A 21907-nucleotide genomic window follows, 5' to 3' on the forward strand; every position below is an offset into this window, starting at 1 on the left:
GACGCTGCAGATGGGGGCAGCAAAGGGGCAAAACACCTTTTTTGCTGTGGCGGTTGTTCAGGTGATCGAGCAGTGCCAAAACTAACCTCCTGAGAGTCTCAATAATGACCGGGAGTAAATGGCCCCCTGTTAGCATAGCACGCAGGGGGCAGAAAGGTTGCATAGAGAGGTGCACCCCTATTTGGTTGTCAGCTTCCAGCCATGGCTGGTGGAAAGGAAAGCATGACGGCGCTCCCTGCAGCCCAACAGCGATAGCTGCCAAAGTGTTTTGCCCTAACCAGGAGGCTCAGGCATCTTCACGGAATGAGACCCTAAGATGCTTGGTAAAGAGTTGATAAGAACAAAAAGAGAGCCTATGGTAGATCAACAAAATGATAAAAAGGAAAAGGCAGTAGCAGAAGAAGGAAGACCAAACAAAAGATGCTGCTGATCATCTGGGTTATTCAAATGAATGCGTGTTTTGAATTTATGATTGTAAATATGTAATAATAAACTGCAGCCTTATTTTGCCACAATAAGAAGAACTTGGTCTGGCCCTGGTTATTCATTCGAAGTAAGCCTCAGAATGATTGCAGGGTGTGTTGGGTGGGCGATCAGTACTCCACTGCCTAAGTTAGCCTAGGGTGCAGCACTGAAGGGGCTAAGGGTGCCAGGGCTTAACATGGTGAAAGTCCAAGCCCCCCCCACCCTGCATCATTCTCCTTAGGTGAAGGAGCAGGAACCCTGGAGAAAGAGGAAGTGTAGGAAAAATAGGGGCTTAGGGACAGGAAGCGGAGGAATTCCCCTCCCGTTTAATCCCCTGATTGGAGGGAAAAGGCACTTTGCACCTCCAATAGGTGACATGAGAGGCCCTTTGGGGCTTCTATATAAGGGAGACATCGGGAAGCTGTCTCTTTCATCGCTTTACCCCCCTGCTGCAGGTTTAACTTTGTCCCACACACCACACCCTAACATGGCTTCTTTTGCAGGTCTGCCAACGTGTTTTTATGTATTGTCACAGGCGGTTGCACAGGCGAGTGAGCAGTGTGACAGCTAACCTTCTGACAGAGGCAATGATGACCAGCAGTAAATGGCCCCCTGTTAGCCTGGCACGGTGGGGGGCTAAAAGGTCAGATAAAGAGGTCCACCCCCCATTTGGTCGTCAGCTTCCAGCCTTGGCTGGTGGAAAGGAAAGTATGACAGCGATACCCGCAGCCCAACAGCGACGGCTGCCAATGTGTTTCACCCTGAACGGGAGGCTCATGGAGGTTCAGGGAGTGAGACCCGAAGATACTTGGTAAAGAGATGATAACAAAAAGGGAGCTGACTGGAGATGAATAAAATGATAAAAAGGAAAAAGGGGGGTGCATATGAAGGAACACCAAACAAAAGGTGCTGCCGATCATCTGGGTTATTAAAATTAATGTGTGTTTTGAATTTATGGTTGAAAATATGGAATAATTAACTACAGCCTTATTTTGCCACAATAAGAAGAGCTTTGTCTGGCCCCGGTTATTCGTACAAAGAATGCTACAGAATGATTGTGGAGTATGTTGGGGGGTAGGGGGAGCTCAGTACCCGACTGCCTATGTTATTAGAAACAGACACAATCAGTAAGTGCTGAGCCCTCTGTAAAGCTGGCATGCCACAGGGCGCGAGGGACACCGATGAGCCTGCAGCTGCATCTGAAGCATTGGCATGGGGGCGCCCCCAAAGGCCACACAGTGCAGAGGGGCCCCATCAACACATGTCCTAGGGTAAGGCAGGGGGTGGCATCAGACTAAAGAAATAGTTCCTTTTTGAAGTCATTATGAATTCAGAAAGACATTTTCATTATGGTCCGGTTCCATAACGGAAATAATTTTTCTGAGCGCAAGTGGTTTTTTTCACCTTGGACTAGTATATGTAGCGGTATCAGGGTTAACAACATACTGCTCACCACGCAGCTGGCACACAATACTCCTATCTCCCCAGTGCAATAGGACACAGTCTATCCCTGTTTCAGATTTCTAAAAAGGTAAGCACATGTTTTTGTATGCAAGGGTTTGTGTGTATGTATAGCATGTAGTGTGTGTGTGAATGCATGATGTATGGATGGCTGGGTGTGTATGAGTGGATGGTAAGAGGTGCACATGTAAATGATAGAGTGATAGGTATGTGTGTGTGCTTGTTTTTAATGTATGAATTACTTACCATTAATCTCCATGACTCTTAGTCCTGCTCTTCCTTGTCCTAGTACTTGAATATGTGGCACCTTGCCTCATTCACAAGTACTGGGATGAGAAAGGGGGACGTGGAGGTAATGCTTGGCTAGATGCTGGTAATCTTCATTACTCCTAGTCCTACTCTTCCTCATCCCAGCACGTACATATGAGCCAAGCTGCCTCATGCATAAGTACTGGGACGAGGAAGAAGCATGTGGAGATAATGCTGGGTCAAGGAACTGATTTTGGGGGTTGGGGTAGGTGGGTGGTAGGGAGGCGGGACCTTTGGGAGAGTGAGGTAGTGGTAAATCGTAATGGGTATCCATGATAAGGCAGGCATGATATTTATTATCAGTGGCTAGACTGGCATTTTCATGCAGCAAGTCTAGTCTTTTATTACTGTGGCATTACTTTGTAAATGGGCATCTATAATAAAGCAAGCATGATAGGCATTATTACCTGTCTACACTGCCATTTGGGTGCAGCCAGTCTAGCCATTTCATTCTGTGGAATGGCATACTTTTTTGATCATCTATAGTCAGGTAAGCATCATAAGTGTTTTTATGTGGCTAGACTAACATATGGGTGCAGCCAATCTAGCTGTCTCTTACTGTGGAATGGCATATGTTTATGTGCATCTATAATCCGGTAAGCATCATAAGTAGTATTACTGGCTTGCCTCTTTTTACTTGGCATCTCTGAAAAAGTAATCCTTATAAGTGTAATTATCTGGTTAGACTGGCATTTGGGTGCAGCCAGTCTAGTCTTTCCTTATTGTGACATTGTATATTTTTCTGGGCATGCATGATAAACTAAGCATGATAAGGCGCAGCAAATATAGGTATGTCTTATTGTGGCATGGCATGTTTTACTGGACATCTTCATGGGTAAAGCAAAAAATGTAAATGTTATTACTTGTCTAGACTGGCCTATATTGGGCAGCAAGTTTGGACATGTTTCTTAATATGGCATGGCATTTTGAATAGCAAAGCATAACATTAATTAAAGTATTAATGCTCCTGTGCACTGTTGGTGACCTGCATATATTGGATTTTTGGATTGGAGTTACCCTACAAAAACAATTGCAAATGCTCTGGCTTTTGACCCAATTTCTGTCCAAAATGGTGCTGTATAATGCACAATTTTAAACCACTGAGTGAGTGACTTATGGGTGAATGGTTTTGAATGTGGGCATGCAAGCTTGGAACCTTTGCAAGGGGCATTGGCACATGGATATTTTTAGTACATGCTTTACTGACATTTTTGGGCAAAGTCAACTTGATGAATGTTACTAAATAGAGGATTTTTTGGGGTGGGAGTTTATTGTCTATAGAGAAATCTTTCTTTACTATAGCATTGCATGTTTTACTGGCGTTGATGGCAAATTCCCCTTGAAGAGTATCCTTACATGTTGGTGCGGGAGTTGTGCAGGCCTTTTTAATGAAGAAATTACAACGAAAAACCTCATTATAATATAGAGGGGTAAGTGGTTAAAAGGGGTGGGGAGGGTGTTGGGGTAGGATTAATAATATAGGGAAGGGGGCTTTGATGGGTCCCCTACATTTAAAAAGCATTGTATGAGTTTTTTTTAAATCATTTCTTTGAAAATACTAATGTTGGTAAAATGACATAGCACAATGTCTGTGGCAGTAGATTTTAACCAGCATTAATGGCAAAGTCAACAAGAAAATGCTCGTATATGGGGATATGGACAGAGCCAGCATGAACATGTTTTCTTATCGTATCATTATTTTGACTAATAAAATTGGTTACAGAAAGAGTTAGCTGGAAGATTTGAGTGCACAGAGCAAGGCACAGCCTCCTTGTTTCTACACTAGGTGAAAGATTTATTGGATTAAAACACAGATTTATATATTTCTCCTAGTGTAGTTCACAGCGTACCCCTGCAGCAGCATGTTTGTTCGTATTGCGCAAGGGTGGTGGACCAGACAGGCCAGAGTAGTGGCCGACCTTTGCTTTGCTGCCAAGCGTGATGTGGGGGGCCCTCACCATGCCCCACATTTTGTGCTACGCCACTGATCTGAAGATTGCCTGTGCATATCTGACCGAACAGGGTGGGTGGTTGTCTAGCAACAGGAATGCAAAGCCCTGGTGCTGCAATGCAAAACCTGAGCCAAACGCACCTTGGAAATGAGCGAGCACAATACCAAGGAAGGAGAGTAGATGGAAAATTAAAAACACAAGAAAAATAACACAATACAAGAAGGCCAATTAATAAAGGGACAACAAAAGTGGAACAAAGGAAGAGGACTCAACAAGTGACTAGAATAGTGGGACATTGCACCAAACATGGCTAGTGAGAACTGACACGCCCCTTTTGCAGAACTCTTACTCCCACAACCAACCACAAGAGTTCCACACAGAACAGCGGCAACTACAACAGCAATACAGCGTGTGTAATCAACAGCCAAAACATAGCATGTTTAGCTTCAACAGGGGAGTCAACCAACCCAAGAAAAAGATGGAAAAAAGACTTTGAACATCTGGAGTGTTCAGCCTGTGCCTCTAATTATAGAGTGGAAAGAAGTCCCTATTGATAGATCCACTACCTGGGAACTGCAGGACAGGAAAGACTTGAACAAGTATCGACCCTCACCCAGGAAGAACAATGAAGACTTAGTAAATAGTAAATATGAGAAATACTTCAAAATGATGGACCACCACTAGGAAACGAACATCAGTTAAGTACAGGAAAAGGTACCACTTTCGTAAGTGGGTGTAAGAAGGAGAAAATGTGGACAAGCACATTTCATGATGCCATAAAGCCGTAGAGCCATGAAAACATTACTCTTCACTTAAATCCTGCCCGAAAAATGCAGAGACTGAAAACTGTACTAATCCCCATATCTATGAAGGATGTCAGAATGTATGTACCTGTCTTGGATGTATGCTGTCTTATGCTCTGCCTATGTACTGCATTCCCTGTCACTATGTAACTAAGCCTGCCAAAGGTAACAGCGCTGCGATGCCCCTGGGCTGTATGTGCGCTCTATAAATAAATAAATACATAAATAAATAAATAAATAAATAAATAAATAAATAAATAAATAAATAAATAAGGGCCTGACTGCAATATGCAACATCAGCAATCAAATAGAGGGAAGACTAAGAGGTGAAGGTGACGCACGCATTCCAATGTGGTGTAAACATTAGAAAGGACAAATCAAAAAGGAGAACCTTGGACCAGGCCAACACAGCCAGCAGCATGAGTAGTTCAGCAGTGGTCACTGCAGTGCAGCAGAGATCACCAGAGATGGACAGGAATGTATACAGGAACACAGTGGGCAGGGGTGACCGGAACAGGAGGAGAGGCCTGCCGGGAAGGCACGAGGAGATGCTTCAGATACGAGAGCTCGTATCATATTGCCAGCAGTGAGGCATGTCCTGCTAACAGAATGATCTGCGGGAAATGTGAAAGCAAAGGTCACATGGCCAAAGGCTGCAGTAGTGCGAGCACCATTTGCAATTGAAGGTGAAGAAGATGGTATGAAACCCATGGCCATGGCAAACATAGAGGTAAAGGAAAAAGAGATGATGGAGAATTCGGGTGCCAAATATACACTCCTACCCCAGTGTATATGTGAGGAGGTATTCACATCCAGATACCGAAAAAAAAGAGTAGGCCTCATGTGACATACACGGGGTGGGATGATTCTATCCCGAACTTAAAAACAAGGACAAATGTGCACAAGGCAAGGTGTATGTGTCCCACAAGACCAGCATTGCCCTTCTGAGATGATTGCACCAAAAAACAATGGGCATGAGACTAGACGCAGGTGCTGAGGCTTCGTGACTTGCAAGGAGGCTAGCAAAGAATGCAGTGATGCATTCCAAGAAGGACTGGGCTGCTGAAAAGAATTTGTATGCGGCATCAGATTGAATCCAGGTATGTGTCCGTCCGGTGGTGCAAAAGGTATGCACTGTCCCATCCACCATGCAAGAGGAGATTCAAGGTCGAGCTCATGAACATGGAATCACATGGTGTCATTGACAAAGTAGAGACGGCAGAATGGATATCCGTAATAGCGGTGGAACTCAAGACCAATGTGAAGTTAAGATCATTTGTGGGGTTTAGGGTCCTAACCAAACAAATAGTACCCGACCACCATCAATTGTCCAACATTGCCAACCACTATTGGAAATGCCAGTTTTTAATGTTTGATCTAATAGAGCCCAAACAATTGACAGTGTTTACAACACCAGAAGGACTATTTCAGTGTCTGGGGATACCATTCAGATAGATTTCAGCAGCAGCTGTGTCTCAGAGGGTCTTCCTTTTCCTCCAGGTTGACATCCAAGCTTTTGGGAGGATTCAAGTGGAACATGACAAATGACTAAGGAAAGCTCTGGATATAACAGCACAGTCAGGTGGACCTTGAGTAGAACAAAGTGCAAAGTGAATATTAGAGAAATTGAATATTTGGGACACTTCATATGTGATAGAGGGATGGAACCGAGGAACGAGCTCATAGACACTATTAAAAGAGCAACCCAACTCATGGACTGTCCTCTGTCGGTATGGCAGAGTACTACAAATACTTTGTACTTAACTTTGCAGATAGCACAATACACACGAGAAAAAGGGGAGAATTCTCTCCAGGTTGACAATGCAGAAAAGAGTTTAACCGGGTAAAAGGTCAGTTGTAGCGGTCCCCTTTGCTTAAGAACTACAAATGTGGCAGGGACAACATCATTGCAACTGATGCCACCAACCAGAGCCTAAAAGCAGTCCTAATTCAGCTGAAGGGAGCCATAAACAACGAGTCACCTTTGCCCCTTGTGTATTGGCAAAAACATCGAGAAGGAGATACCAGCCATAGAGAGGGCTGTTGGAAATGTCAGGGTTTTTCGTGTGGGGCACCAAGTATGATGTCCGAACGGACCACAAGCCACACTGAAAGTAACGCTGACAAACAAGGGACTTGACAAAGATCCAGCATGCATAGGAAAATGGAGCAACAGGTTACGGGAACATACGTCTGACATGATGAATATGCCAGGGTGTAAGAATAAAATGGCACAGTGCCTTCCGATGCTCACAGGAAAGGGGGACAAATGAGGACACAGTCACGGCGGTGGAACAAGGAATTTTGTCTGTAGAAGAATGGGAAGAAGCCATGAAAGAGTACTAACTCATAAGTTGTATCAGAGAAGGGCTAACTACAAGCCGATGCAAGTTTCTGCCGTCGGAGTACAGGAATGCAAAGAGTGGTGGCCAGTGAGAGAGCAACTGTATGTGGAATCAGGTTTATTCATGAGAGGAGATAGAACACCACCACTCAGCGGCGTACGAGAACGCATCATTGCAAGGGCTCATGAAGGCCATCAAGGATCACCACAACCAAATGGCACGCAAGGTCGGACTCCTCATTGCCAAGATTGATCTTCAAGTGAAAGGGCAATCATGGGTGCCCAGATCACCACGGCTGTATGGTATTTACACCCGTTCTCAGTATTTTCATAAATTAAGACATTCCCTGGTTACTCTTTCACTTGAAGATCACATCCTGGCCACAAGAAGTCCTAACTCGTAGTGTGACAATCGTGACAATTCCCAAGATGCTATGGAAAATGGTGAGGTTAGAAGTTGTAGAGCTCATCCACAAGGAGGAGCCCAGTTGGTACAGCATAGTCCTCATAGATCATCTCACCAGATAGGTGGAAGATGTCCAGTCATGTGAAATCTGCACCATGGATGTCATTACATTTCTAGAAGATGTATTGAGGAGGTAGAGTTATCCCTCAATACTAATAACGGGCAATGACTTCCAGTTCAAGTCTGGAGAAATTAGTTCCTCTAAGATAACGGGATAGAAAACTCATCTCCAAACAAATAGTGCAGATAAAAGATTCAAGTGCGTCACTAAGGATATCCTACAGGCTGCTGTGTTGGGAGGAAGGATGTGAAGGAGTTGGTAGAGGAATCGTAGCTCACAACACAATCAGCCACAGGAGTCACACTTCTGAAATGCTAAGAGGGAGAAAACCCAGCACAAGGTTGTGCCCCCGATGGCTTAACAGAACTAGCAACGTAGTCTGTGACCTCATAGACATGAGAGCAATAATAAAGGCAGGGCAGGAAAGAAACAAAGCAACATATAGCCGGCACAAAGAGGCCCAGAGTACCAATATCAGCTTAGCTACTTGGGTTAAAATATACATACTTCAAAAACTGGCTACCACTTTCAGAGGCATACTTCATGGGGCAGCTTGGACAGAGGAAAGGACAGTATGCAACATCAATAGGGTGATGAAGTGGGAAGTTCCCTTAAACCAGATGTCAGTGAGCCTCAGAGCAGAAAGGGATTGAGGAATGGCACAACTGTAACCATGACCAGTCCCACCAGAATGAGGTGGGAGGGCAAAGGAGCTAACAAATATGGCAATGCATCCCCATTGGTTCACCGTATTAGTATCAGACAGTTCATGAAATCCTTACACTTTAGAGATTATGTATAGATGCACCTAGGCTCTAAATCCTGGTGCTTTTCCGCTCCAACCGGTCAAGTCCTCAGTGTTTTGCATACATGGTGGCAGTTGCATACCGTTTTCCAAATCCCACTGCCCTTCCCAAATGTTTCCACCCCACCTGCTCATCCTTCCCTTTGTGTATACAGTTGGGTAAAACAGTTGCACCAGTGTTATTTATCCCCTTCTCTCATACCTCCCTTACCGGTGTAGGCTGACGAAAGAGATAGGTGCGGCATGCTCGTGACGTGAAGGGTAGCTGCTACCTAGTGCATGACATCACCAGGGCATGAGAGAATGGTGTCTGAGGTGAGTGTTGTACAGGCCGCCACTGTTGCGCTCTACCAATATCAGTAATAAAGCTTTCCTACCTTCACCAGTCCAGCTTGGTTATTGCAATAACCCCCCAACAGCATTTTCGTTGAAACCGCCCTTTCATTCTACCGGTTAGTATTCGTTGAGAAGATATTTGGTTGACAGTAAACCCCACACCTAGTTCACAATGGACTGCATATGTAGCTATGGTTTTTCCTGCCCCAAAATTGAGCACAAGAAATGATTTTGTACTCCTTACAGTTTGGGTTTAGGTAGGTAGTAGCTCCTTAGTGTGATGCCATATAATTCAACTGACATTTCCTTAGCTCTATAAATTTCGACCAAATGCATTTATTTCAAAATTCTGCTTAAACCATGAAATAGTCCTTTTAGCTTGTTCCCTCTCTTCCTTTCTTTAAGAAGCTACTTGATTACCACATGAAGCAAATAAAAACAATATTATTTCTAAACGGTTCCATTAAAAAAGGAAAATTGCCCACCGCACTGCAGGGGCCTAGCCACGCATGCAGAACCTTAATGACTATGGCCCTCATTAGGACCCTGGCGGTAAGGGGTTTACGCTAGCGTTAGCTGCGCCGACCCCTTACCGCCAATTCCGAGTTCCCAGAGCGCCATGGTCATTTTTCCGCCCGCTTTTTGCGGGCGTAAAAATCCATGGCGCTATGGGACCTTGGTGTTAATTACGCCACCGTAATTTACGGTGGCGTAATTAACTCCTTCCCCACTCCCATTATACCCTATGGGGCCGAAATGGGAATGGGGAAGGGTAAATGGGTCAATGGGGACTTACCGCCCCGCCGACCTCGGAATGGGGCGGTAAGTCCACCATCCGCCATGGCGTAAACGGACTTTACGCCATGGCGGAAAAGTCCGTCGATGGCGGAAAAAATCCGCCAGGGTCCTAATGAGGGCCTATATGTAAAGTTTTAGAAGCTTAATAATATTTAATATCCAGCACTGATCCCATCTAAACACAAAATTATCTATTTCTAATGTAATCCACAAGGTCCTTACAAAGAGCTATATTAAAACCATGAAAATATTATTTAGGCCCCTGCAGGGCTGTGACCTTCCTGCAAGACCCTAAATACACTGTTGTATCCTCAAAATGAGTGTTGTTAACTAGTGAATCTGTAATGTGCACAAAGTTGTTGTTATAATTTACAGCAACTAAATAGAAAGGCAGTCAAAAGCCCCTATACATGAAAGGGGCGTGGACATTTTATTAGTTTGCATATTGTGGACAACGCTGCACACAGCTAGCCCATGTAGTCAGCAAAATGTTTATTTGAGTGACTTGGACTACTGCTATATTGGGGCTGTTGGAATATGTTATGACCATCAAAAACAATATTAGAGAGGCTTATTTACAATTTACAATGAGAACTTTTATGGGAAGCTTGTATGCCAATTCATATTCCTCAAATGTAGCTCCAAAGGGAGTATTCATGCGATGAGCCAGAGGCGGATGTCAGTCTGGGAATAGATTCTTCGCTGCAGTAAAGGAGGGAAATATCAAAATATACCTAATTACTTATTAAATAGTTTTTCTTTAATTGCAGGAGTTTTAAAACTTTTAAAAGACAGTACTATAGCGTATATTACCTAAAATCACATTGTTGTATCTTAGATCACGATTATCTATCTTCATCTTGGAGATCAAAATTAAAAACTGGAATGTTGAAAGTGGCTTGTATATCTATTTAGAAATTGACCGATTAACTTGGCAGAATCAGCCTTGAATGAATATCACTAAACAAGGTTGGGCAAGAAACAACCGTCCACTGCGGCTGTCTTCTCTAATCTACATGGGGGGCATGGCTGCTAGTGCGTGGTAATGTTATTGACTATTGCCCTAATCCACCAAAATTCAAAGAAGGCCAAAGTGTTCCATATCACATAGGTGCCAGTGTCACAGTGTATAAAACAATATTATAACCCAACACATAAATTAATGCAATTAAAGAGATAAGAAACATAAAAGAAACAAGCAATTACAAATCTAAGGTGAATATGTCCAATGTATATAGGCAACTGAATCAAATGTTACTGTAAATACAGTCAACCCGTGTTTCAACCCAACCAGGTCTTTTTCAAGGCTAAAATATCACCCATAGATCAACTCAAATGGTTTAAATAAGCAAAATGTTGACAATATTCTCGCTCGTCTGTCTTCCACGTAATTTCACAAACCTATCAATATTTGAATAAAAGTTGTGCTGTTAGATGAATGAACCAATCCAATCAAAATATCACATCTAATATTAACTAAATTATAAACCAGAAGAATCCAAAAACACAATTCTACAAGTTCCTGATAAAGTTAATTAGAAAGATTCCATGAATCTGATTCAAGGGTCTCAATACCACGTTCCTGGCATGCACACAGCGTTTCAAATTGTCAAAACAAGTTCCCAAATCAAACAATAATAGGTATAGGAGACAGAGAATATCAAAAGAAATAGAGGAGGAACAACACAAAACAGCATCATTAATTATGTGTTATCCTCCATTTCATTTATATAAATATACTAAATCGTTTTTTCGATACCAATACATATGCTACTAATGATTTGGAAACTTGTTTTGACAATTTGAAATATGCAAATTAGATTCCATTTTTAGGGGAGTGTGAAACTTAAGTCAGCCTTGAAGAAGCTCACGAAGGGCCACACAAATTGATGTGACACCTTAGCAAAACAAATTTTGGCAGGGACTATATATGGCATGAATTTAGGCAAAAAATGTATATTGACTAAAAAAATGCATTGTACATAAATGCCTTGACTAAGTATGTATTGTTAGGCAGGAACTGGTGTAAAACATGAATCTGCTAAATCAGTGGACGTATTTGTGCAATTGCAAAAGTAAATAAGATGAAGTTGTATAAATACATTTGATGAATGGAATGGTTCGTGTAGATGTGTTATAATTGGGCGGAAAAGATCCCTAGAAAATAAGAGGAAATTGCAAAGTATATAATAAGAAATTAATTGAGCACACTTAGAGGATGAACTGAGGTTTAACTTAAGTTGATCATTCGGGCACTTTCAGGTGGGTGCCAAGACAACCCTGGTGCTGCCGTGGGTATATTTGATAATTGATAAGGTTGAAGAATTGGAACATAACTATAGGATCGCAGGGAGGATCAATTGTAGCACCTGGTATTGGAGACATGTATAAGTGGCATTAGTATGTTTGCATACACTTACCCAAAGGTTTTATCTGAACAGAGGTCCAATGTCTCAACAGAGGCATGTTGCCACGTAACAAGTGAGAAAGGGATTAGAGGTGGCGAGAGCAAGAAAATGTGTAGTTGAGTGACAGATCCGGGGGGGACCGAGGGGGATCTGCCCTCCGTAGGTCCTTCCTTAACACAGCAGTGTACCCTACCTGCCACACCTCTGCCAAGCCTGGTTTCTAAACCATACAATTGCATGCTGGAAGCGTGAGCTAAGCAGTGGCACAGAGGCACTGCGTGCTGAGCCCACAATTTGCTTGGCAACCAAGCTCAGAATCCTGGGCCCTAAATCTTTTTTCAGCTGCCGGATATGCTTCCTAATTACTGTTGTCACAGAGATCACCATGTGGAAAGCTATGTTCCTAATTTGTTATTGTGTGTGTGTGTGTGGGGGGGGGTGTATGTGTGTTTGTTTGGGCACATATGAGTGGATGGATATGAGGTTTTTAGGGAACTAGAGTTGGTGTAAAAGTGTGGTGCCATGCGCCTTAGATTGTAGGTTAGTGATTGAGATATAGAGGAACAGAAGGATTATCAGAATAGAGAAAGTGAGCTTTGGTAGAAATGGCTTTTATGTAGTCTCAGTGTGTGTGTGTGTGTGTGTGTGTGTGTGTGTGTATGTGCTTGTGCCTGTGTAGAATATGGGAGTTAGTGATAGTGATAGTGAAAGAGAGGTGTATCTGAAGCGCTTTGAAACACATTAGGCTCTATATAAATAAACTATCATATCATATCATGGAATCAATTCAGAACTAGGGTAATACTGGTATAGATAAAGAGGATACATGTGAGGATGTGTAAGTATGTGTGTGCACCTGCGTACAGATATTTTTGGTACCAGTCTGGGTGTGGGTGTGGGTGTGGGTGTGTGTATGTGTGTGTATATTATGAGTGTACAGTTGTAGGTGTGTGTGTGTGTGTGTGTATTATGAGTGTACAGTTGTAGGTGTGTGTGTGTGTGTGTGTGTGTGTGTGTGTGTATATTATGAGTGTACAGTTGTAGGTGTGTGTGTGTGTGTGTGCGTGTGTGTGTGTGTATATTATGAGTGTACAGTTGTAGGTGTGTGTGTGTGTGTGTGCGTGTGTGTGTGTGTGTGTATTATGAGTGTACAGTTGTAGGTGTGTGTGTGTGTGTGTGTATATTATGAGTGTACAGTTGTAGGTGTGTGTGTGTGTGTGTGTGTGTGTATTATGAGTGTACAGTTGTAGGTGTGTGTGTGTGTGTGTGCGTGTGTGTGTGTATATTATGAGTGTACAGTTGTAGGTGTGTGTGTGTGTGTGTGTGTGTGTGTGTGTGTGTGTGTGTGTGTATTATGAGTGTACAGTTGTAGGTGTGTGTGTGTGGGTGCGTGTGTGTGTGTGTGTGTATTATGAGTGTACAGTTGTAGGTGTGTGTGTGTGGGTGCGTGTGTGTGTGTGTGTGTATATTATGAGTGTACAGTTGTAGGTGTGTGTGTGTGTATATTATGAGTGTACAGGTGTGTGTGTGTGTGTGTGTGTGTGTGTGTGTGTGTGTGTGTGTGTGTATTATGAGTGTACAGTTGTAGGTGTGTGTGTGTGTGTGCGTGTGTGTGTGTGTGTGTATATTATGAGTGTACAGTTGTAGGTGTGTGTGTGTGTATATTATGAGTGTACAGGTGTGTGTGTGTGTGTGTGTGTGTGTGTGTGTGTGTGTGTGTGTGTGTGTGTGTATTATGAGTGTACAGTTGTAGGTGTGTGTGTGTGTGTGCGTGTGTGTGTGTGTGTGTATATTATGAGTGTACAGTTGTAGGTGTGTGTGTGTGTGTGTGTGTGTGTGTGTGTGTGTGTGTGTGTGTGTGTGTGTGTGTGTGTGTGGCTGGGGGGTTTTGGATTGGGATATCAAGGATAGAGGTTTAGTGTGTGTGTCTTTGGGGTTTGGTGGGGATTACTGGAGGTGATATAAAGGATACCTCTATCATGCCTGTGTGTGGTGAGAGGGGTTATTACTAGAGCTATCAATGGTACAAGTGTAATTTATGTACATGTAGCAATGGAGGTTACCAAGAATAATTTTGAGGAAAGAGAGATGCATCATATTTGTGTGAAGAGGCATGGAATTATTAGTGCAAATAAGGAGGACACACTTGTACACTGTGTATGTGTAAAGAAATAGTTATTAGCAAAGACAGGCGCGCGCATTGGGTGAAGTGTGGTGAGCAGCAAAACAAGCATAAATACCATAATGCCCAGTTGTAAAAAAAATCCAGGCAGATCTACATGTGGGTAACAACTGAAGAGATCATATTGGACAATCAGCCTGAAAAACCCACAGGGCTCATTTTACAAAAAGTGGGAATTGCATGCGGGGCACCACCAACATTAGCACTTACATGCGTGCTGGTCCCCGGCATGACATTTTCTTCCTTCACAAAATGGAGCAGAAAATGAAAGAGTAAAAACACACAAAAATGCTTCTAATCTTTGAGGGCCACTATCCAAGTCTTGCAGATTAGAAAGCAAGGAGTTAAAGACAGGTGTTACACATTAAAACTTGTCTTAAACCCTTTTTTTCTGGAGGGACATTTTTTGTCATTTTGAGGCAGAGAGGGCACACTATAGACACTAGCCGTGCCCATCCTACATCCCTGCTTCACTTAAAAGGTGCACATGTTTAACGCCTACATGACATTTTCATGATGATGTGAAACAAATGGATTGCTCTGGAATCCACCTTTCCTTTGCATTTGGTAAACGCAGGAGGATTCCATAGGGAACAATTGTAAATGCCATCTACAATCATTTATTGTGGGAGTAATTTACACTTTTTTTCAACATGTACTTGAAAACAAAGGTATTCGTGTGATTTTTGCTGTTTTTATACTTGTGTTTTCCGTTACGTGTTGGGAAGGATTAAAGTTGCATGCAGTTTGCTCTTTAAATCAAATTGACCGCCTTTGATTCTGCTGCCTGTTTTGTGAATGACGTACATTCTGCCTGCAAATTACACCTTGCAGGAGGCCGTTTTAATGAATTCCAATGGAGTCTGCCTGCTTTTAGCACGTGCTGAATGCAGGCAGATTCCAGGATTCCATAGGAATCCATTTGTTATACTTCTGTTTGAAAATATCAAACGTGTAAAAATGTATTTATCCTTCCGTCTCCCACTGTGTCTGCAAATGCTCTGTACAATGCCGTGGAGCAGTAAAATAAGCGTTAACACTGGCGTAAGTCATGTAAAATGCGCAGCTAGATCCTGTGCGTATCAAAGGCTGCGGCCACCCTGGAGCCAGTGACATGAATGCCATTTTGCAGTGGGACATGCGCAGACAGGACACATCAAGGCTGCAGCTAACGGGCAAGATGGGTTCATGTAAGGAATATCACACCCAGAGGCGTTGCTAGGTGGTGGCTTAGGGGACTATAGCGCCGGGTCTTTTGGTTGTAGCCCCGGATAGAATCTAAGGGACTGCAACCAAAAGGCTAGCTAGCTCCCAGTCCTGACAGTCCCGACATTAGCGTAGCCCCGGATCTTTTACAGATCTAGCAACACACCTGATCACACCCAAAGAAGTGAGAGAAAGCAGACATGCCCAAAGGGTGAACCTGTTGAGATGTAGGATTCGACTTACACTCCATTATCAGTTTCTTGTCCGGTGGAAATGTTGACATGTGTTTGCCTGTTGCTCCACCAGGGCTAGCATCTGCTGTAGTTGTTTGCTGTTTATTTGGAGTGACCATTTGCCAGGGTGTCAGAAGTGCGCCGGGAGAATCCTGTAGAGAAATAAAACACAGGGAAGACTGGTTTAGCGGTGAGCAGAGTAGTTTCTAGATAATATTGCATGGTGAGGAGAGTAGTTTCTAGATAATATTGCACGTTGAGCAAAGTAGTTTCTAGATAATATTGCATGCTGAGCAGAGCAGTTTCTAGATAATATTGCACAGTGAGCAGGGTAGTTTCTAGATAATATTGCATGGTGAGCAGAGTAATTTCTAGATAATATTGCACGTTGAGCAGAGTAGTTTCTAGATAATATTGCATGGTGAGCAGTTTCTAGATAATATTGCACGGTGAACAGGGTAGTTACTAGATAATATTGCACGTTGAGCAGAGTAGTTTCTAGATAATATTGCATGGTGAGCAGAGTAGTTTCTAGATAATATTGCACAGTGAGCAGGGTAGTTTCTAGATAATATTGCACGGTGAGCAGAGTAGTTTCTAGATAATATTGCATGGTGAGCAGGGTAGTTTCTAGATAATATTGCACGGTGAGCAGGGTAGTTTCTAGATAATATTGCACTGTGAGCAGGGTAGTTTCTAGATAAAATGGCAAACACAGTGAAGCAATAGCATGTGCCCAATACTGACAACCCTGCACCAACATTACAAAGTCAGTGCAATATTAACTAAACCTGGTGTTGTTGACTTGTAATAAAAGTACTTAAATGTACTAAAACACTGCAATGTAGACAGCAATTGTGTGGGCGGAACTGTGAGGTATGACTTGGGAAATGGGGTTGGGGCAGATAAAGTTTAAAGGATAACAAATAAGTGTGATATGATAGGTTATTTATAACACGCTTAATATCCAGATGTTTCTAAGCGCAGTCCCAGGGATCGAACCTGTGGTGCTCTGTGTCGTCTTGCTTCCAAGGCGAGCATGTTGCCCCTGAGCTATCCTCCCGAGACTAAGGGGTGGTGGGGTGGAGGACCGGGCCTGAGCAACAATGGTACAGGTTGCAAGAGCAGCACAGCTTTAAGGGGGACAAGGGGACTCGGTAGAGACCGGGGTAACCACTGGATAAGTGGACACTGCTCCTATGAAGCCAAGATGAAGATAAAATGGCTGCTGTGCGCGAGTAGTAAGGTAACCTGGAAGTGGGGATACAGTAACTGTAAGGCACCAGGTCAGCGTAACATCCTCAAGCGGGATGGTTGCTAGAGAATATGTGTAAGATAACTGCAGCCTAATAAAGCAGCTGTAGCCTTTTCTTACCCACAAATATTTGTCGTTGTTACTGATTGTAAGTGTGGATATTGGGGCTAAGAGGGTTGGGAGGTATTGGGATTGGGAGCTCAGTTTTCTGTCAACTGGGGGGCAGAGGTTTGGCATAGAGACAATTGTGGCTTGCCACAGCTGATATGATATGATATGGTATTTGTAACGCGCCTATACACAAGTGTTTCAAGGCGCAACAAGGCGAGGGGGGTGGGGAACAAGGGGGGACAGACAACGATCCTACTAGGCCAAGTGTCATTCAGATCGCGCAAGTGCAAGGGTAGAAGGGAATGAAAAAGTGCAAGGGGAAAGGGAGATGGGAAAGTGCAGTACAGGGTTAGTAGAATACAAGATAAATAATAAGGGCCAGCTAGTGGCAAGTGCAAGGTAAGCGCCAGGAGGAGGGGCTGTAGTGATACAGAGACAGTCCCGCAGTGCAGGGGTTGCCAGGGAGGCAGTTCAGGGAAGAGTGAGCTGGGCCAAGGACCGAGATCAGTGACTGGGCCAGTGGCAGATTTAGTGCAGGTTCAATGATTTTAGCAGGGGAGAGGGGGAGAGAAAGCGGAGGCAAAGAGGAAGGTTTTGAGGTGCTTCCGGAACCGGAGATGGTTCTCCTCATGTTTCAGGGAGGCAGGAAGGCTGTTCCAGAGGGAGGCCCCTGCTGCGGAGAGAGATCTACCCCCAACTTGTTGCTTGGAGAAGCGGCTGACCCTGAGGGAGTTGGAGGCGGAGGAGCGAAGAGCTTGGGAAGGAAGATATTTAGGAAGAAAGAGTTGAAGGTATTTTGGCCCAAGGCCCCAGAAGGCCTTGTGGACAATGCAGAGGGTTTTGAACTTAATCCTCGCAGCCACTGGGAGCCAGTGTAACGATTTCAGTCCTGGAGAGATACGGTCCCTGGGCTTGAGGCCAAGGACAAGTCTTGCAGTCCTGTTCTGGATGAGTTGCAAAGGGCGGAGGGTAGAGGCAGGCAGATTTAGGTAGAGTCTGTTACAGTAGTCCAGCTTCGAGAGAACCAGGGCTCTAGAGACAGTGAGCTTCTGGGGGAAGGAGAGGAAAGGAAGGATACCTCTGAGGAGGTGTAGCTGGTAGTGTGACTTCTTAGAGACGTCAGAGATATGAGGAGAGAAAGAGAGTGCAGAGTCGAAGATGACCCCAAGATTTTTTGCCATGCAGGTAGGAGCAGGAAGAGGGCCAAGAGAGGCCGGCCAGAGAGCTGCAGGGTAGGTGGGAGTGGGTGTGCCGATGAGTAGAATCTCAGTCTTACTGGCATTAAGGCAGAGGTCGTTGGCGGCACACCATTCATGGAGCGCAGAAAGGCAGTCAGAGACGAGGGAAGGGGAAGAGGAGGCAGAGGGTAGCCTGAAAATGAGCTGGGTATCATCCGCATAGCACTGAAAGTTGGGACAGAGAGCGGAGATGCGGTGGGCGAGAAGTGCCAGATACTGGTTGAACAGCCAGGGGGAGAGATTAGAACCCATGGGGACACCATAGGTAGAGAAAAAGATGTCGGATAGGAATGTACCCAGTTGGACCTGGGAGGGTCGATTGGAGAGAGAGGAAAGAGGTCAGCCACACCAGAGCGTGACCAGTTATACGCTTGTTATCATGGAGACGGTTGAGCAGGATGGTGTGGTTGAAAGTATCAAAGGCAGAAGAGAGCTGAAGCACTCATAGTGAAATACTAGCATGTGCCCTAAAATGTCAAAACTGCCTTGCAACCAGGATGATATATTCATTGCAATATAAAGGGAACCTGGTGTTATTGACTTGCATTTAATATTAGCAGTAAAAAGGAACGTTTCGTGATAATATGGCGCCCATGGTTATACATTAGCATGTGCCAAGTACTGGAGACCCTGCACTCCACCCCTGCTCTAGCATTCTACATGCCTTGACATATATGTTAAACCTGGTGAGATTTGCCTTTTATTGAAAGTACATAAAAGTAATAAGTAGACAGCAATATTACAAAACAAACTTTACTTTCATTATCTCTTGTATATGTCGGTTGCCTAAAGCACATTTTCCTAGATTTTGCTGCTGCAAAACTGTTTATTGATACAGCCTAGTTAAGAAAAATAATTTTGCTCTCAATTGAATGTATAAGAATAGCCAGTAGCCTCTCTTCAGTCATTAAAAGCTGTACACATATTTTAATCTGGAAACATCACCCAACAATCACCAACAAAAACTGAAATAAAAATTCCCAAGGTGAAACACACACACACATTTAATGACAATAAATGTTTCTTGGTATGGTGAATATGTTGCATAGAAGGAAAACTTTCAAACTTCCACAAGCCATAATTCTTGACTTTGCCAATGCTATGTAATCCCCCTTGTTGTACCTCAAAGCAAACATTTTGAATACCCAAAGAAGTATCATCAGTACAGCAGGGAATTAATGGTGCCAGCCGATGGGATATTAGGAAAGCGCCACACCAACAGTGGGCCCAATTCATGGAATTTTGCACGGTTCAAAGTGACTTTGCACTGCTGACACAAATCCTGATTCATGGAGCTGTGGAAGGTGTATTTGTGCAGTGCAAAGTCAGTGCAAAATCATTTTTCAAGTACAAAATGAATGCTGCACTGACTTTGCACTGCAAAAATACACTTTCAATGAATCAGGGTTTGTGTCGGCAGTGCAAAGTCCCTTTTCAACAGTGCAACGTCATTTTGAACCATGCAAAATGATTCCATGAATCGGGGCCCTAGTGTTAATTAGACCGCCCTGAAACCTTTCCTGGGCGAGTGTTTGGCACTCGGCAGTTGTATTTCTAGGTTTGATAATATCCAGGGGAGTTGCTAGGTCTGGAAAAGACCCGGGGCTACGCTGATGTCGGAACTGTTGGGACTCAGGCCTAGCTAGTCTTTTGGCTGTAGCTACTGAGATTCTATCCGGGGCTACAACCAAAAGATCAGGGGCTATAGCCCCCTTAGCCCCCCCTTAGCAACGCCCCTGATAATATCCTATGTCCAATGGTTAGGTAGGTTCTTACAGCGACAGGGGCAATTCAGGTGGCGATAGAATGTGATAATGAACAGTTATGTGGGAAATCTCTTCACCAGCAAAACTGGCATGCATGGAAATGCTGAAATTGGCTGGAAATTGATGCAGTGGGTCCGATTTTCAAAAATGAATGTAGAGGATGCATTTTTTTCATTTGCATTCATTTAAGAAATGTGCAGGTTACCTTACTCTGATAGGTGACCTGCGCAGTTCAGAGGGGTTGGACAGGAGCGCAAATGATGTGCTGGTCAGCCCTCTTGCCTACATTAGTGTCAGGATCACGCTCAAGACACTAGGGAGCGCATTTCGCATCGGGCCAGTCACTGAAGAAAGCTGTAAAAAAGACAAATGCATTTCTATCTTTGTTTGTAGGATAGACATACAAGATGGGTAGGAGTGATTCATATAGCTAATGTAACCTACTACTGTCTGAATCTATCAATCACTTTCTTCCTCATGTTTCTGTTTTTACTTTGTGTAGGCCCTGCTCTCTGTAACCCTCGAGCATGCCAACATACTCCTGTAACTAAGACATCTTCTTGCAACAGCGCCTCAATGCCCTTGGGCTGTAGTGCGCTTTACAAATACAAATTAATAAAATAAATAAATAGCTACTCTGCATCTTTAAAAGACATCCATGAAAGGTACAGAAATTAACCGCTTGTGTATTGCGCCTTCCCTTGTGCCTACTGCAAACAGGGTAAGAGCAATTTCGGTGATTTTTGATGATTTCAGAGTGCAACCCATTTGTGGATTTGGGATGTGCACCGAAATGCACAAGCTCGCCCCTTTATTTGTGCAAAAGCACCAAGGGAGCGAAAGGGCTTTTGACTGTGTGCATCTAAGATACGCACATTCAGATGCACTTTGTGCATTAGGATGCAAATATGATTTGCATCTCATCAAATGCGCCTAAAACTCAAGAGAATTGGCCCCTATGTCTTTAAATGAGGTAGTGTGAAGCTGGCTTGGCAGTATGAAACTTGGCAAAAGGGTGGCTAACACGACAGGCTGGCACACACAATTCAACTGTTGAGAATTGAGTGGCCTGGGATATGGTTGCAACACCCTTGCAGCTGATTCTGGTTGCATGTTATGTTCTTGCAGTTCTGACTCTATGCTTTTGACTAGCACAGGAAGAATAACCTGCCCGAAATGATACATCCACTGGTACAATATTTCAATCTGGTGTCATTTCCACGAGCATATCTTGCAAAAATTGAATTGATTCAGTGATGCAGCAAAAAACATGTGTGTCAACAGTGCGCCCATTGTTTCTATTGTCTGTCCAGTGTTATGATCTGCAGATACATGAGTTAACAAACACGTGATCTGCTCTGGTGAAATGCTCGTGTGTCCTGCTGGTGATCTTGGAACATTACATGTTTTTCAAAACAGTAATTCCTGTAAATACCACGGATTTCTTTTATCTAAGTTTACCCAAATAAATGGCAGTTTCAATGCACCATTTTAGCGCCCCCTTTAAAAAAAATGCATTGCTTGGAGGCGAAACCCCTATGCTTACTTGCTCCCTATGTGCTTACTTGCTCCAGACAACTGCCAATATAGGAAACATATTTACAGCAATAAACTTTAAAATTGCACTCAATAGGACGGCTAATCTTCCATGAAGTGAGACCCTATTATAGGATGGCACTACTGAGTTCATGACGTTGATACTTAAGAA

The 21907-nt window shown here is 43.6% G+C and overlaps 1 pseudogene; it reads right to left on the bottom strand.

The window, feature by feature from the left end:
• The window catches only part of LOC138452628 (leucine-rich repeat-containing protein 4B pseudogene), an 889435-nt pseudogene that overhangs the window by 586502 nt on the left and 281026 nt on the right, over window positions 1-21907 (bottom strand).

Source organism: Ambystoma mexicanum, chromosome 1p (assembly GCF_040938575.1).
Source record: "Ambystoma mexicanum isolate Mex_15411 chromosome 1p, UKY_AmexF1_1, whole genome shotgun sequence".
NCBI lineage: Eukaryota > Metazoa > Chordata > Amphibia > Caudata > Ambystomatidae > Ambystoma > Ambystoma mexicanum.